This window comes from Saccoglossus kowalevskii, chromosome 17, assembly GCF_978046115.1.
Source record: "Saccoglossus kowalevskii chromosome 17, keSacKowa6.1, whole genome shotgun sequence".
Classification (NCBI taxonomy): domain Eukaryota; kingdom Metazoa; phylum Hemichordata; class Enteropneusta; family Harrimaniidae; genus Saccoglossus; species Saccoglossus kowalevskii.
The window spans coordinates 31,121,268-31,137,240 of record NC_140657.1 but is presented as its reverse complement, the minus strand read 5'-3'; the positions used below and the strand labels follow the sequence as shown (position 1 = coordinate 31,137,240).

The following is a 15,973-nucleotide window of genomic DNA, read 5'->3' as shown; positions in this document are numbered from 1 at the left end:
GTAAAAGTCCCACGCTCTACCGACTGAGCTAACCGGGCTGCTCAGGATCCTGTCTTTTCGTACTCGATTGTCCCAAACCTCCATAATAAGTCAATGCTTTGATTTCAAACACGAAGATACTTCAAACGCGTCTTAACGTAACTCACTATGAGCTGACAATGATTTGTATTTTTAAGAGAAAACGTTTAATCTAATTCAAAGCATTAATGAAATACCGAGTTATTACAATGAAATCGTTGAATTGTTTGTGTTTTATTTATATAAGCGATGCGAGCGAATAATATCAAGTTATTACAATGAAATGTTTGAATTGTTTTTTTTATTTATCTCAGCGATGTGAGCAAACAATATCTATTTTATGTGAACCACGTTTCAAAATTACGGCCGCTAAGGAGGTTGAACCATTTACCTTAGGATTAAAAGTCCCACGCTCTACCTACTGAGCTACTCGGGCTGCTCAGACTCAGTATTTTCGTACTCGATTGTCCCAAACCTCCATAATAAGTCAATGCTTTGATTTCACGCACGAAGATACTTCAAACGAGTGTATGAGCTGACAATGATTTGTATTTTTCTGAGAAAACGATTTATCTAATTCAAAGAATTAATCAAATACCGAGTTATTACAATGAAATGTTTAAATGTTAAAACAATATCTATTTTCATGTGAACAACGTTTCAAAATTACGCCCCCTAAGGGGGTTGAACCCTTGACCTTAGGATTAAAAGTCCCACGCTCTACCGACTGGGCTAACCGAGCTGCTCAGGATCTTCACTTTTCGTACTCGATTGTCCCAAACCTCCATAATAAGTCAATGCTTTGATTTCAAGCACGAAGATACTTCAAATGAGTCTATGAGCTGACAATGATTTGTATTTTTATGACAAAACGTTTAATCTAATTCAAAGCATTAATTAAATACCGAGTTATTACAATGAAATATTGAATTGTTTATGTTTTATTTATCTCAGCGATGTGAGCAAACAATATCTATTTTTATGTGAACCACGTTTCAAAATTACGCCCGCTAAGGGGGTTGAACCCTTGACCTTAGGATTAAAAGTCCCACGCTCTACCGACTGAGCTAACCGGGCTGCTCAGGATCCTGTCTTTTCGTAGTCGATTGTCCCAAACCTCCATAATAAGTCAATGCTTTGATTTCAAGCACGAAGATACTTCAAATGAGTCTATGAGCTGACAATGATTTGTATTTTTATGAGAAAACGTTTAATCTAATTCAAAGCATTAATTAAATACCGAGTTATTACAATGAAATGTTTGAACTGTTTATGTTTTATTTATCTCAGCAATGTAAGCAAGTAATATCTATTTTTATGTGAACAACGTTTCAAAATTACGCCCCCTAAGGGGGTTGAACCCTTGACCTTAGGATTAAAAGTCCCACGCTCTACCGACTGGGCTAACCGAGCTGCTCAGGATCTTCACTTTTCGTACTCGATTGTCCCAAACCTCCATAATAAGTCAATGCTTTGATTTCAAGCACGAAGATACTTCAAATGAGTCTATGAGCTGACAATGATTTGTATTTTTATGACAAAACGTTTAATCTAATTCAAAGCATTAATTAAATACCGAGTTATTACAATGAAATATTGAATTGTTTATGTTTTATTTATCTCAGCGATGTGAGCAAACAATATCTATTTTTATGTGAACCACGTTTCAAAATTACGCCCGCTAAAGGGGTTGAATCCTTGACCTTAGGATTAAAAGTCCCACGCTCTACCTACTGAGCTAACCGGGCTGCTCAGGATCCTGTATTTTCGTACTCGATTGTCCCAAACCTCCATAATAAGTCATTGCTTTGATTTCACGCACGAAGATACGTCAAATGAGTCTATGAGCTGACAATGATTTGTATTTTTATGAGAAAACGTTTAATCTAATTCAAAGCATTAATTAAATACCGAGTTATTACAATGAAATCGTTGAATTGTTTGTGTTTTATTTATCTCAGCGATGCGAGCGAATAATATCAAGTTATTACAATGAAATGTTTGAATTGTTTATGTTTCGGACTATGTCTTTTCGTAGTCGATTGTCCCAAATCTCCATAATAAGTCAAGGCTTTGATTTCACGCACGAAGATACTTCAAATGAGTCTATGAGCTGACAATGATTTGTATTTTTATGAGAAAACGTTTAATCTAATTCAAAGAATTTATTAAATACCGAGTTATTACAATATATGTTTGAATTGTTTATGTTTCGGACTCTGTCTTTTCGTAGTCGATTGTCCCAAATCTCCATAATAAGTCAATACTTTGATTTCACGCACGAAGATACTTCAAATGAGTCTTAAAGAAACTCACTATGAGCTGACAATGATTTTTATTTTTATGAGAAAACGTTTTATCTAATTCAAAGAATTAATTAAATACCGAGTTATTACAATATATGTTTGAATTGTTTATGTTTTATTTATCTCAGCAATGTAAGCAAACAATTTCTATTTTTATGTGAACAACGTTTCAAAATTACGCCCGCTAAGGGGGTTGAACCCTTGACCTTAGGATTAAAAGTCCCACGCTCTACCGACTGAGCTAACCGGGCTGCTCAGGATCCTGTCTTTTCGTAGTCGATTGTCCCAAACCTCCATAATAAGTCAATGCTTTGATTTCAAGCACGAAGATACTTCAAATGAGTCTATGAGCTGACAATGATTTGTATTTTTATGAGAAAACGTTTAATCTATTTCAAAGCATTAATTAAATACCGAGTTATTACAATGAAATGTTTGAACTGTTTATGTTTTATTTATCTCAGCAATGTAAGCAAGTAATATCTATTTTTATGTGAACAACGTTTCAAAATTACGCACCCTAAGGGGGTTGAACCCTTGACCTTAGGATTAAAAGTCCCACGCTCTACCGACTGGGCTAACCGAGCTGCTCAGGATCTTCACTTTTCGTACTCGATTGTCCCAAACCTCCATAATAAGTCAATCCTTTGATTTCAAGCACAAAGATACTTCAAATGAGTCTATGAGCTGACAATGATTTGTATTTTTATGAGAAAACGTTTAATCTAATTCAAAGCATTAATTAAATACCAAGTTATTACAATGAAATGTTTGAATTGTTTATGTTTTATTTATCTCAGCGATGTGAGCAAACAATATCTATTTTTATGTGAACCACGTTTCAAAATTACGCCCGCTAAGGGGGTTGAACCCTTGACCTTAGGATTAAAAGACCAAGGCTCGACAAACTGAGCTAACCGGGCTGCCCAGAATCCCGTCTTTTCGTACTCGATTGTCCCAAACCTCCATAATAAGTCAATGTTTTGATTTCTCGCACGAAGGAAGTTCAAATGAGTCTTAAAGTAACTCACTATAAGCTGACAATGATTTGTATTTTTATGAGAAAACGTTTAATCTAATTCAAAGCATTAATTAAATACCGAGTTATTACAATGAAATGTTTGAATTGTTTATGTTTTATTTATCTCAGCGATGTGAGCAAACAATATCTATTTTTATGTGAACCACGTTTCAAAATTACGCCCGCTAAGTGGGTTGAACCCTTGACCTTAGGATTAAAAGTCCCACGCTCTACCTACTGAGCTAACCGGGCTGCTCAGGATCCTGTCTTTTCGTACTCGATTGTCCCAAACCTCCATAATAAAGTCAATGCTTTGATTTCATGCACGAAGATACTTCAAATGAGTCTATGAGCTGACAATGATTTGTATTTTTATGAGAAAACGTTTAATCTAATTCAAAGCATTAATTAAATACCGAGTTATTACAATGAAATCGTTGAATTGTTTGTGTTTTATTTATCTCAGCGATGCGAGCGAATAATATCAAGTTATTACAATGAAAAGTTTGAATTGTTTATGTTTCGGACTATGTCTTTTCGTAGTCGATTGTCCCAAATCTCCATAATAAGTCAATGCTTTGATTTCACGCACGAAGATACTTCAAATGAGTCTATGAGCTGACAATGATTTGTATTTTTATGAGAAAACGTTTAATCTAATTCAAAGCATTAATTAAATACCGAGTTATTACAAGGAAATCGTTGAATTGTTTGTGTTTTATTTATATCAGCGATGCGAGCGAATAATATCAAGTTATTACAATGAAATGTTTGAATTGTTTATGTTTCGGACTCTGTCTTTTCGTAGTCGATCGTCCCAAATCTCCATAATAAGTCAATACTTTGATTTCACGCACGAAGATACTTCAAATGAGTCTTTAAGAAACTCACTATGAGCTGACAATGATTTTTATTTTCATGAGAAAACGTTTTATCTAATTCAAAGAATTAATTAATTACCGAGTTATTACAATATATGTTTGAATTGTTTATGTTTTATTTATCTCAGCAATGTAAGCAAACAATATCTATTTTCATGTGAACAACGTTTCAAAATTACGCCCGCTAAGGGGGTTGAGCCGTTGACCTTAGGAGTAAAAGTCCCACGCTCTACCGACTGAGCTAACCGGGCTGCTCAGGCTTCCCACTTTTCGTACACGATTGTCCCAAACCTCCATAAAAAGTCAATGCTTTGATTTCAAGCACGAAGATACTTCAAATGAGTCTATGAGCTGTCAATGATTTGTATTTTTATGAGAAAACATTTAATCTAATTCAAAGCAATAATTAAATACCGAGTTATTACAATGAAATGTTTGAATTGTTTATGTTTTATTTATCTCAGCGATGTAAGCAAACAATATCTATTTTCATGTGAACAACGTTTCAAAATTACGCCAGCTAAGGTGGTTGAGCCCTTGACCTTAGGATTAAAAGTCCCACGCTCTACCGACTGAGCTAACCGGGCTGCTCAGGATCCTGTCTTTTCGTACTCGATTGTCCCAAACCTCCATAATAAGTCAATGCTTTGATTTCAAGCACGAAGATACTTCAAATGAGTCTATGAGCTGACAATGATTTGTATTTTTATGAGAAAACGTTTAATCTAATTCAAAGCATTAATTAAATACCGAGTTATTACAATGAAATGTTTGAACTGTTTATGTTTTATTTATCTCAGCAATGTAAGCAAGTAATATCTATTTTTATGTGAACAACGTTTCAAAATTACGCCCGCTAAGGGGGTTGAACCATTTACCTTAGGATTAAAAGTCCCACGCTCTACCGACTGAGCTAACCGGGCTGCTCAGGATCATGTCTTTCCGTACTCGATTGTCCCAAACCTCCATAATAAGTCAATGCTTTGATTTCAAGCACGAAGATACTTCAAATGAGTCTATTAGCTGACAATGATTTGTATTTTTATGAGAAAACGTTTAATCTAATTCAAAGCATTAATTAAATACCGAGTTATTACAATGAAATGTTTGAACTGTTTATGTTTTATTTATCTCAGCAATGTAAGCAAGTAATATCTATTTTTATGTGAACAACGTTTCAAAATTACGCCCGCTAAGGGGGATGAACCATTTACCTTAGGATTAAAAGTCCCACGCTCTACCGACTGAGCTAACCGGGCTGCTCAGGATCCTGTCTTTCCGTACTCGATTGTCCCAAACCTCCATAATAAGTCAATGCTTTGATTTCACGCACGAAGATACTTCAAATGAGTCTATGAGCTGACAATGATTTGTATTTTTATGAGAAAACGTTTAATCTAATTCAAAGCATTAATTAAATACCGAGTTATTACAATGAAATCGTTGAATTGTTTGTGTTTTATTTATCTCAGCGATGCGAGCGAATAATATCAAGTTATTACAATGAAATGTTTGAATTGTTTATGTTTCGGACTATGTCTTTTCGTAGTCGATTGTCCCAAATCTCCATAATAAGTCAATGCTTTGATTTCACGCACGAAGATACTTCAAATGAGTCTATGAGCTGACAATGATTTGTATTTTTATGAGAAAACGTTTAATCTAATTCAAAGCATTAATTAAATACCGAGTTATTACAAGGAAATCGTTGAATTGTTTGTGTTTTATTTATATCAGCGATGCGAGCGAATAATATCAAGTTATTACAATGAAATGTTTGAATTGTTTATGTTTCGGACTCTGTCTTTTCGTAGTCGATTGTCCCAAATCTCCATAATAAGTCAATACTTTGATTTCACGCACGAAGATACTTCAAATGAGTCTTAAAGAAACTCACTATGAGCTGACAATGATTTTTATTTTTATGAGAAAACATTTAATCTAATTCAAAGCAATAATTAAATACCGAGTTATTACAATGAAATGTTTGAATTGTTTATGTTTTATTTATCTCAGCAATGTAAGCAAGTAATATCTATTTATATGTGAACAACGTTTCAAAATTACGCCCCCTAAGGGGGTTGAACCCTTGACCTTAGGATTAAAAGTCCCACGCTCTACCGACTGGGCTAACCGAGCTGCTCAGGATCTTCACTTTTCGTACTCGATTGTCCCAAACCTCCATAATAAGTCAATGCTTTGATTTCAAGCACGAAGATACTTCAAATGAGTCTATGAGCTGACAATGATTTGTATTTTTATGAGAAAACTTTTAATCTAATTCAAAGCATTAATTAAATACCGAGTTATTACAATGAAATCGTTGAATTGTTTGTGTTTTATTTATCTCAGCGATGCGAGCGAATAATATCAAGTTATTACAATGAAATGTTTGAATTGTTTATGTTTCGGACTATGTCTTTTCGTAGTCGATTGTCCCAAATCTCCATAATAAGTCAATGCTTTGATTTCACGCACGAAGATACTTCAAATGAGTCTATGAGCTGACAATGATTTGTATTTTTATGAGAAAACGTTTAATCTAATTCAAAGCATTAATTAAATACCGAGTTATTACAAGGAAATCGTTGAATTGTTTGTGTTTTATTTATATCAGCGTTGCGAGCGAATAATATCAAGTTATTACAATGAAATGTTTGAATTGTTTATGTTTCGGACTCTGTCTTTTCGTAGTCGATTGTCCCAAATCTCCATAATAAGTCAATACTTTGATTTCACGCACGAAGATACTTCAAATGAGTCTTTAAGAAACTCACTATGAGCTGACAATGATTTTTATTTTCATGAGAAAACGTTTTATCTAATTCAAAGAATTAATTAAATACCGAGTTATTACAATATATGTTTGAATTGTTTATGTTTTATTTATCTCAGCAATGTAAGCAAACAATTTCTATTTTATGTGAACAACGTTTCAAAATTACGCCCGCTAAGGGGGTTGAACCCTTGACCTTAGGATTAAAAGTCTCACGCTCTACCGACTGAGCTAACCGGGCTGCTCAGGATCCTGTCTTTTCGTACTCGATTGTCCCAAACCTCCATAATAAGTCAATGCTTTGATTTCAAGCACGAAGATACTTCAAATGAGTCTATGAGCTGACAATGATTTGTATTTTTATGAGAAAACGTTTAATCTAATTCAAAGCATTAATTAAATACCGAGTTATTACAATGAAATGTTTGAACTGTTTATGTTTTATTTATCTCAGCAATGTAAGCAAGTAATATCTATTTTTATGTGAACAACGTTTCAAAATTACGCCCGCTAAGGGGGTTGAACCATTTACCTTAGGATTAAAAGTCCCACGCTCTACCGACTGAGCTAACCGGGCTGCTCAGGATCCTGTCTTTCCGTACTCGATTGTCCCAAACCTCCATAATAAGTCAATGCTTTGATTTCAAGCACGAAGATACTTCAAATGAGTCTATGAGCTGACAATGATTTGTATTTTTATGAGAAAACGTTTAATCTAATTCAAAGCATTAATTAAATACCGAGTTATTACAATGAAATGTTTGAACTGTTTATGTTTTATTTATCTCAGCAATGTAAGCAAGTAATATCTATTTTTATGTGAACAACGTTTCAAAATTACGCCCGCTAAGGGGGTTGAACCATTTACCTTAGGATTAAAAGTCCCACGCTCTACCGAGTGAGCTAACCGGGCTGCTCAGGATCCTGTCTTTCCGTACTCGATTGTCCCAAACCTCCATAATAAGTCAATGCTTTGATTTCACGCACGAAGATACTTCAAATGAGTCTATGAGCTGACAATGATTTGTATTTTTATGAGAAAACGTTTAATCTAATTCAAAGCATTAATTAAATACCGAGTTATTACAATGAAATCGTTGAATTGTTTGTGTTTTATTTATCTCAGCGATGCGAGCGAATAATATCAAGTTATTACAATGAAATGTTTGAATTGTTTATGTTTCGGACTATGTCTTTTCGTAGTCGATTGTCCCAAATCTCCATAATAAGTCAATGCTTTGATTTCACGCACGAAGATACTTCAAATGAGTCTATGAGCTGACAATGATTTGTATTTTTATGAGAAAACGTTTAATCTAATTCAAAGCATTAATTAAATACCGAGTTATTACAAGGAAATCGTTGAATTGTTTGTGTTTTATTTATATCAGCGATGCGAGCGAATAATATCAAGTTATTACAATGAAATGTTTGAATTGTTTATGTTTCGGACTCTGTCTTTTCGTAGTCGATTGTCCCAAATCTCCATAATAAGTCAATACTTTGATTTCACGCACGAAGATACTTCAAATGAGTCTTTAAGAAACTCACTATGAGCTGACAATGATTTTTATTTTCATGAGAAAACGTTTTATCTAATTAAAAGAATTAATTATATACCGAGTTATTACAATATATGTTTGAATTGTTTATGTTTTATTTATCTCAGCAATGTAAGCAAACAATTTCTATTTTATGTGAACAACGTTTCAAAATTACGCCCGCTAAGGGGGTTGAACCCTTGACCTTAGGATTAAAAGTCCCACGCTCTACCGACTGAGCTAACCGGGCTGCTCAGGATCCTGTCTTTTCGTAGTCGATTGTCCCAAACCTCCATAATAAGTCAATGCTTTGATTTCAAGCACGAAGATACTTCAAATGAGTCTATGAGCTGACAATGATTTGTATTTTTATGAGAAAATGTTTAATCTAATTCAAAGCATTAATTAAATACCGAGTTATTACAATGAAATGTTTGAACTGTTTATGTTTTATTTATCTCAGCAATGTAAGCAAGTAATATCTATTTTTATGTGAACAACGTTTCAAAATTACGCCCCCTAAGGGGGTTGAACCCTTGACCTTAGGATTAAAAGTCCCACGCTCTACCGACTGGGCTAACCGAGCTGCTCATGATCTTCACTTTTCGTACTCGATTGTCCCAAACCTCCATAATAAGTCAATGCTTTGATTTCAAGCACGAAGATACTTCAAATGAGTCTATGAGCTGACAATGATTTGTATTTTTATGAGAAAACGTTTAATCTAATTCAAAGCATTAATTAAATACCGAGTTATTACAATGAAATCGTTGAATTGTTTGTGTTTTATTTATCTCAGCGATGCGAGCGAATAATATCAAGTTATTACAATGAAATGTTTGAATTGTTTATGTTTCGGACTATGTCTTTTCGTAGTCGATTGTCCCAAATCTCCATAATAAGTCAATGCTTTGATTTCACGCACGAAGATACTTCAAATGAGTCTATGAGCTGACAATGATTTGTATTTTTATGAGAAAACGTTTAATCTAATTCAAAGCATTAATTAAATACCGAGTTATTACAAGGAAATCGTTGAATTGTTTGTGTTTTATTTATATCAGCGATGCGAGCGAATAATATCAAGTTATTACAATGAAATGTTTGAATTGTTTATGTTTCGGACTCTGTCTTTTCGTAGTCGATTGTCCCAAATCTCCATAATAAGTCAATACTTTGATTTCACGCACGAAGATACTTCAAATGAGTCTTTAAGAAACTCACTATGAGCTGACAATGATTTTTATTTTCATGAGAAAACGTTTTATCTAATTAAAAGAATTAATTATATACCGAGTTATTACAATATATGTTTGAATTGTTTATGTTTTATTTATCTCAGCAATGTAAGCAAACAATTTCTATTTTATGTGAACAACGTTTCAAAATTACGCCCGCTAAGGGGGTTGAACCCTTGACCTTAGGATTAAAAGTCCCACGCTCTACCGACTGAGCTAACCGGGCTGCTCAGGATCCTGTCTTTTCGTAGTCGATTGTCCCAAACCTCCATAATAAGTCAATGCTTTGATTTCAAGCACGAAGATACTTCAAATGAGTCTATGAGCTGACAATGATTTGTATTTTTATGAGAAAATGTTTAATCTAATTCAAAGCATTAATTAAATACCGAGTTATTACAATGAAATGTTTGAACTGTTTATGTTTTATTTATCTCAGCAATGTATGCAAGTAATATCTATTTTTATGTGAACAACGTTTCAAAATTACGCCCCCTAAGGGGGTTGAACCCTTGACCTTAGGATTAAAAGTCCCACGCTCTACCGACTGGGCTAACCGAGCTGCTCAGGATCTTCACTTTTCGTACTCGATTGTCCCAAACCTCCATAATAAGTCAATGCTTTGATTTCAAGCACGAAGATACTTCAAATGAGTCTATGAGCTGACAATGATTTGTATTTTTATGAGAAAACGTTTAATCTAATTCAAAGCATTAATTAAATACCGAGTTATTACAATGAAATCGTTGAATTGTTTGTGTTTTATTTATCTCAGCGATGCGAGCGAATAATATCAAGTTATTACAATGAAATGTTTGAATTGTTTATGTTTCGGACTATGTCTTTTCGTAGTCGATTGTCCCAAATCTCCATAATAAGTCAATGCTTTGATTTCACGCACGAAGATACTTCAAATGAGTCTATGAGCTGACAATGATTTGTATTTTTATGAGAAAACGTTTAATCTAATTCAAAGCATTAATTAAATACCGAGTTATTACAAGGAAATCGTTGAATTGTTTGTGTTTTATTTATATCAGCGTTGCGAGCGAATAATATCAAGTTATTACAATGAAATGTTTGAATTGTTTATGTTTCGGACTCTGTCTTTTCGTAGTCGATTGTCCCAAATCTCCATAATAAGTCAATACTTTGATTTCACGCACGAAGATACTTCAAATGAGTCTTTAAGAAACTCACTATGAGCTGACAATGATTTGTATTTTTATGAGAAAACGTTTAATCTAATCCAAAGCATTAATTAAATACCGAGTTATTACAATGAAATATTGAATTGTTTATGTTTTATTTATCTCAGCGATGTGAGCAAACAATATCTATTTTTATGTGAACCACGTTTCAAAATTACGCCCGCTAAGGGGGTTGAACCCTTGACCTTGGGATTAAAAGTCCCACGCTCTACCGACTGAGCTAACTGGGCTGCTCAGGATCCTGTCTTTTCGTACTCGATTGTCCCAAACCTCCATAATAAGTCAATGCTTTGATTTCACGCACGAAGATACTTCAAATGAGTCTATGAGCTGACAATGATTTGTATTTTTATGAGAAAACGTTTAATCTAATTCAAAGCATTAATTAAATACCGAGTTATTACAATGAAATCGTTGAATTGTTTGTGTTTTATTTATATCAGCGATGCGAGCGAATAATATCAAGTTATTACAATGAAATGTTTGAATTGTTTATGTTTCGGACTATGTCTTTTAGTAGTCGATTGTCCCAAATCTCCATAATAAGTCAATACTTTGATTTCACGCACGAAGATACTTCAAATGAGTCTTAAAGAAACTCACTATGAGCTGACAATGATTTTTATTTTTAATGAGAAAACGTTTTATCTAATTCAAAGAATTAATTAAATACCGAGTTATTACAATATATGTTTGAATTGTTTATGTTTTATTTATCTCAGCAATGTAAGCAAACAATTTCTATTTTTATGTGAACAACGTTTCAAAATTACGCCCGCTAAGGGGGTTGAACCCTTGACCTTAGGATTAAAAGTCCCACGCTCTACCGACTGAGATAACCGGGCTGCTCAGGATCTTCACTTTTCGTACTCGATTGTCCCAAACCTCCATAATAAGTCAATGCTTTGATTTCACGCACGAAGATACTTCAAATGAGTCTATGAGCTGACAATGATTTGTATTTTTATGAGAAAACGTTTAATCTAATTCAAAGCATTAATTAAATACCGAGTTATTACAATGAAATCGTTGAATTGTTTGTGTTTTATTTATATCAGCGATGCGAGCGAATAATATCAAGTTATTACAATGAAATGTTTGAATTGTTTATGTTTCGGACTCTGTCTTTTCGTAGTCGATTGTCCCAAATCTCCATAACAAGTCAATGCTTTGATTTCACGCACGAAGATACTTCAAACGAGTCTTAACGTATCTCACTATGAGCTGACAATGATTTGTATTTTTATGAGAAAACGTTTAATCTAATTCAAAGCATTAATTAAATACCGAGTTATTACAATGAAATGTTTGAATTGTTTATGTTTTATTTATCTCAGCAATGTAAGCAAGTAATATCTATTTTTATGTGAACAACGTTTCAAAATTACGCACCCTAAGGGGGTTGAACCCTTGACCTTAGGATTAAAAGTCCCACGCTCTACCGACTGGGCTAACCGGGCTGCTCAGGATCTTCACTTTTCGTACTCGATTGTCCCAAACCTCCATAATAAATCAATGCTTTAATTTCAAGCACGAAGATACTTCAAATGAGTCTATGAGCTGACAATGATTTGTATTTTTATGAGAAAACGTTTAATCTAATTCAAAGCATTAATTAAATACCAAGATATTACAATGAAATGTTTGAATTGTTTATGTTTTATTTATCTCAGCGATGTGAGCAAACAATATCTATTTTTATGTGAACCACGTTTCAAAATTACGCCCGCTAAGGGCGTTGAACCCTTGACCTTAGGATTAAAAGACCAAGGCTCGACCAACTGAGCTAACCGGGCTGCCCAGAATCCCGTCTTTTCGTACTCGATTGTCCCAAACCTCCATAATAAGTCAATGTTTTGATTTCTCGCACGCAGGAAGTTCAAATGAGTTTTAAAGTAACTCACTATGAGCTGACAATGATTTGTATTTTAATGAGAAAACGTTTAATCTAATTCAAAGCATTAATTAAATACCGAGTTATTACAATGAAATATTGAATTGTTTGTGTTTTATTTATCTCAGCGATGCGAGCGAATAATATCAAGTTATTACAATGAAATGTTTGAATTGTTTATGTTTCGGTCTCTGTCTTTTCGTAGTCGATTGTCCCATATCTCCATAATAAGTCAATACTTTGATTTCACGCACGAAGATACTTCAAATGAGTCTTAAAGAAACTCACTATGAGCTGACAATGATTTGTATTTTTCTGAGAAAAAGTTTAATCTAATTCAAAGAATTAATTAAATACCGCGATATTACAATGAAATGTTTGAAATGTTTATGTTTTATTTATCTCAGCGATGTAAGCAAACAATATCTATTTTCATGTGAACAACGTTTCAAAATTACGCCCGCTAAGGGGGTTGAACCCTTGACCTTAGGATTAAAAGTCCCACGCTCTACCGACTGAGCTAACTGGGCTGCTCAGGATCCTGTCTTTTCGTACTCGATTGTCCCAAACCTCCATAATAAGTCAATGCTTTGATTTCACGCACGATGATACTTCAAATGAGTCTATGAGCTGACAATGATTTGTATTTTTATGAGAAAACGTTTAATCTAATTCAAAGCATTAATTAAATACCGAGTTATTACAATGAAATCGTTGAATTGTTTGTGTTTTATTTATATCAGCGATGCGAGCGAATAATATCAAGCTATTACAATGAAATGTTTGAATTGTTTATGTTTTATTTATCTCAGCGATGTGAGCAAACAATATCTATTTTTATGTGAACCACGTTTCAAAATTACGCCCGCTAAGGGGGTTGAACCCTTGACCTTAGGATTAAAAGACCAACGCCCAACCAACTGAGCTAACCGGGATGCTCAGTATCCCGTCTTTTCGTACTGGATTGACCCAAACCTCCATAATAAGTCAATGTTTTGATTTCTCGTACGAAGGAAGTTCAAAATCATACTTAAAGTAACTCACTATGAGCTGACAATGATTTGTATTTTTATGAGAAAACGTTTAATCTAATTCAAAGCATTAATGAAATACCGAGTTATTACAATGAAATCGTTGAATTGTTTGTGTTTTATTTATCTCAGCGATGCGAGCGAATAATATCAAGTTATTACAATGAAATGTTTAAATTGTTTATGTTTCGGACTCTGTCTTTTCGTAGTCGATTGTCCCAAATCTCCATAATAAGTCAATGCTTTGATTTCACGCACGAAGATACTTAAATGAGTCTATGAGATGACAATGATTTGTATTTTTATGAGAAAACGTTTAATCTAATTCAAAGCATTAATTAAATACCGAGTTATTAGAATGAATTGTTTGAATTGTTTATGTTTTTTTTTTACCTCAGCGATGTAAGCAAACTATATCTATTTTCATGTGAACAACGTTTCAAAATTACGCCCGCTAAGGGGGTTGAGCCCTTGACCTTAGGATTAAAAGTCCCACGCTCTACCGACTGAGCTAACCGTGCTGCTCAGGATCCTGACATTTCGTACTCGATTGGCCCAAACCTCCATAATAAGTCAATGCTTTGATTTCAAGCACGAAGATACTTCAAACGAGTCTTAACGTAACTCACTATGAGCTGACAATGATTTGTATTTTTATGAGAAAACGTTTAATCTAATTCAAAGCATTAATGAAATACCGAGTTATTACAATGAAATCGTTGAATTGTTTGTGTTTTATTTATATCAGCGATGCGAGCGAATGATATCAAGTTATTACAATGAAATGTTTGAATTGTTTTTTTTTATTTATCTCAGCGATGTGAGCAAACAATATCTATTTTCTGTGAACCACGTTTCAAAATTACGGCCGCTAAGGGGGTTGAACCAATTACCTTAGGATTAAAAGTCCCACGCTCTACCTACTGAGCTAATCGGGCTGCTCAGACTCTGTATTTTCGTGCTCGATTGTCCCAAACCTCCATAATAAGTCAATGCTTTGATTTCACGCACGAAGATACTTTAAATGAGTCTATGAGCTGACAATGATTTGTATTTTTATGAGAAAACGATTTATCTAATTCAAAGAATTAATCAAATACCGAGTTATTACAATGAAATGTTTGAATAGTTTATGTTTTATTTATCTCAGCGATGTAAGCAAACAATATCTATTTTTATGTGAACAACGTTTCAAAATTACGCCCGCTAAGGGGGTTGAACCTTTGACCTTAGGATTAAAAGTACCACGCTCTACCGACTGAGGTAACCGGGCTGCTCAGGATCCTCACTTTTCGAACTCGATTGACCCAAACCTCCATAATAAGTCAATGCTTTGATTTCAAGCACGAAGACACTTCAAACGAGTCTTAACGTAACTCACTATGAGCTGACAATGATTTGTATTTTTATGAGAAAACGTTTAATCTAATTCAAAGCATTAATGAAATACCGAGTTATTACAATGAAATCGTTGCATTGTTTGTGTTTTATTTATATCAGCGATGCGAGCGAATAATATCATGTTATTACATTGAAATGTTTGAATTGTTTTTTTTATTTATCTCAGCGATGTGAGCAAACAATATCTATTTTATATGAACCACGTTTCAAAATTACGCCCGCTAAGGGAGTTGAACCATTTACCTTAGGATTAAAAGTCCCACGCCCTACCTACTGAGCTAATCGGTTTAATCTAATTCAAAGCATTAATTAAATACCGAGTTATTACAAGGAAATGTTTGAATTGTTTATGTTTTATTTATCTCAGCGATGAAAGCAAACAATATCTATTTTCATGTGAACAACGTTTCAAAATTACGCACGCTAAGGGGGTTGAACCCTTGACCTTATGATTAAAAGTCCCACGCTCTACCGACTGAGCTAACCGGGCTGCTCGGGATCCTGTCTTTTCGTACTTGATTGTCCCAAACCTCCATAATAAGTCAATGCTTTGATTTCACGCACGAAGATACTTCAAACGAGTCTTAACGTAACTCACTATGAGCTGACAATGATTTGTATTTTTATGAGAATACGTTTAATCTAATTCAAAGCA

General features: G+C 34.0%; 6 non-coding genes across 6 annotated transcripts; all 6 read right to left on the bottom strand.

Moving 5' to 3' along the window:
* Nucleotides 1-1,022: 1,022 nt before the first annotated feature.
* Nucleotides 1,023-1,095, bottom strand: TRNAK-UUU (transfer RNA lysine (anticodon UUU)). Its single transcript has one exon. It is a non-coding gene; the product is annotated as a tRNA-Lys (tRNA).
* A 1,407-nt stretch (nucleotides 1,096-2,502) lies between these two features.
* Nucleotides 2,503-2,575, bottom strand: TRNAK-UUU (transfer RNA lysine (anticodon UUU)). Its single transcript has one exon. It is a non-coding gene; the product is annotated as a tRNA-Lys (tRNA).
* A 6,145-nt stretch (nucleotides 2,576-8,720) lies between these two features.
* Nucleotides 8,721-8,793, bottom strand: TRNAK-UUU (transfer RNA lysine (anticodon UUU)). The gene has a single exon. It is a non-coding gene; the product is annotated as a tRNA-Lys (tRNA).
* Nucleotides 8,794-9,934: 1,141 nt separating this feature from the next.
* On the bottom strand, nucleotides 9,935-10,007 carry TRNAK-UUU (transfer RNA lysine (anticodon UUU)). The gene has a single exon. It is a non-coding gene; the product is annotated as a tRNA-Lys (tRNA).
* A 1,142-nt stretch (nucleotides 10,008-11,149) lies between these two features.
* TRNAK-UUU (transfer RNA lysine (anticodon UUU)) lies at nucleotides 11,150-11,222 on the bottom strand. Its single transcript has one exon. It is a non-coding gene; the product is annotated as a tRNA-Lys (tRNA).
* Nucleotides 11,223-13,343: 2,121 nt separating this feature from the next.
* On the bottom strand, nucleotides 13,344-13,416 carry TRNAK-UUU (transfer RNA lysine (anticodon UUU)). Its single transcript has one exon. It is a non-coding gene; the product is annotated as a tRNA-Lys (tRNA).
* Nucleotides 13,417-15,973: the final 2,557 nt, after the last annotated feature.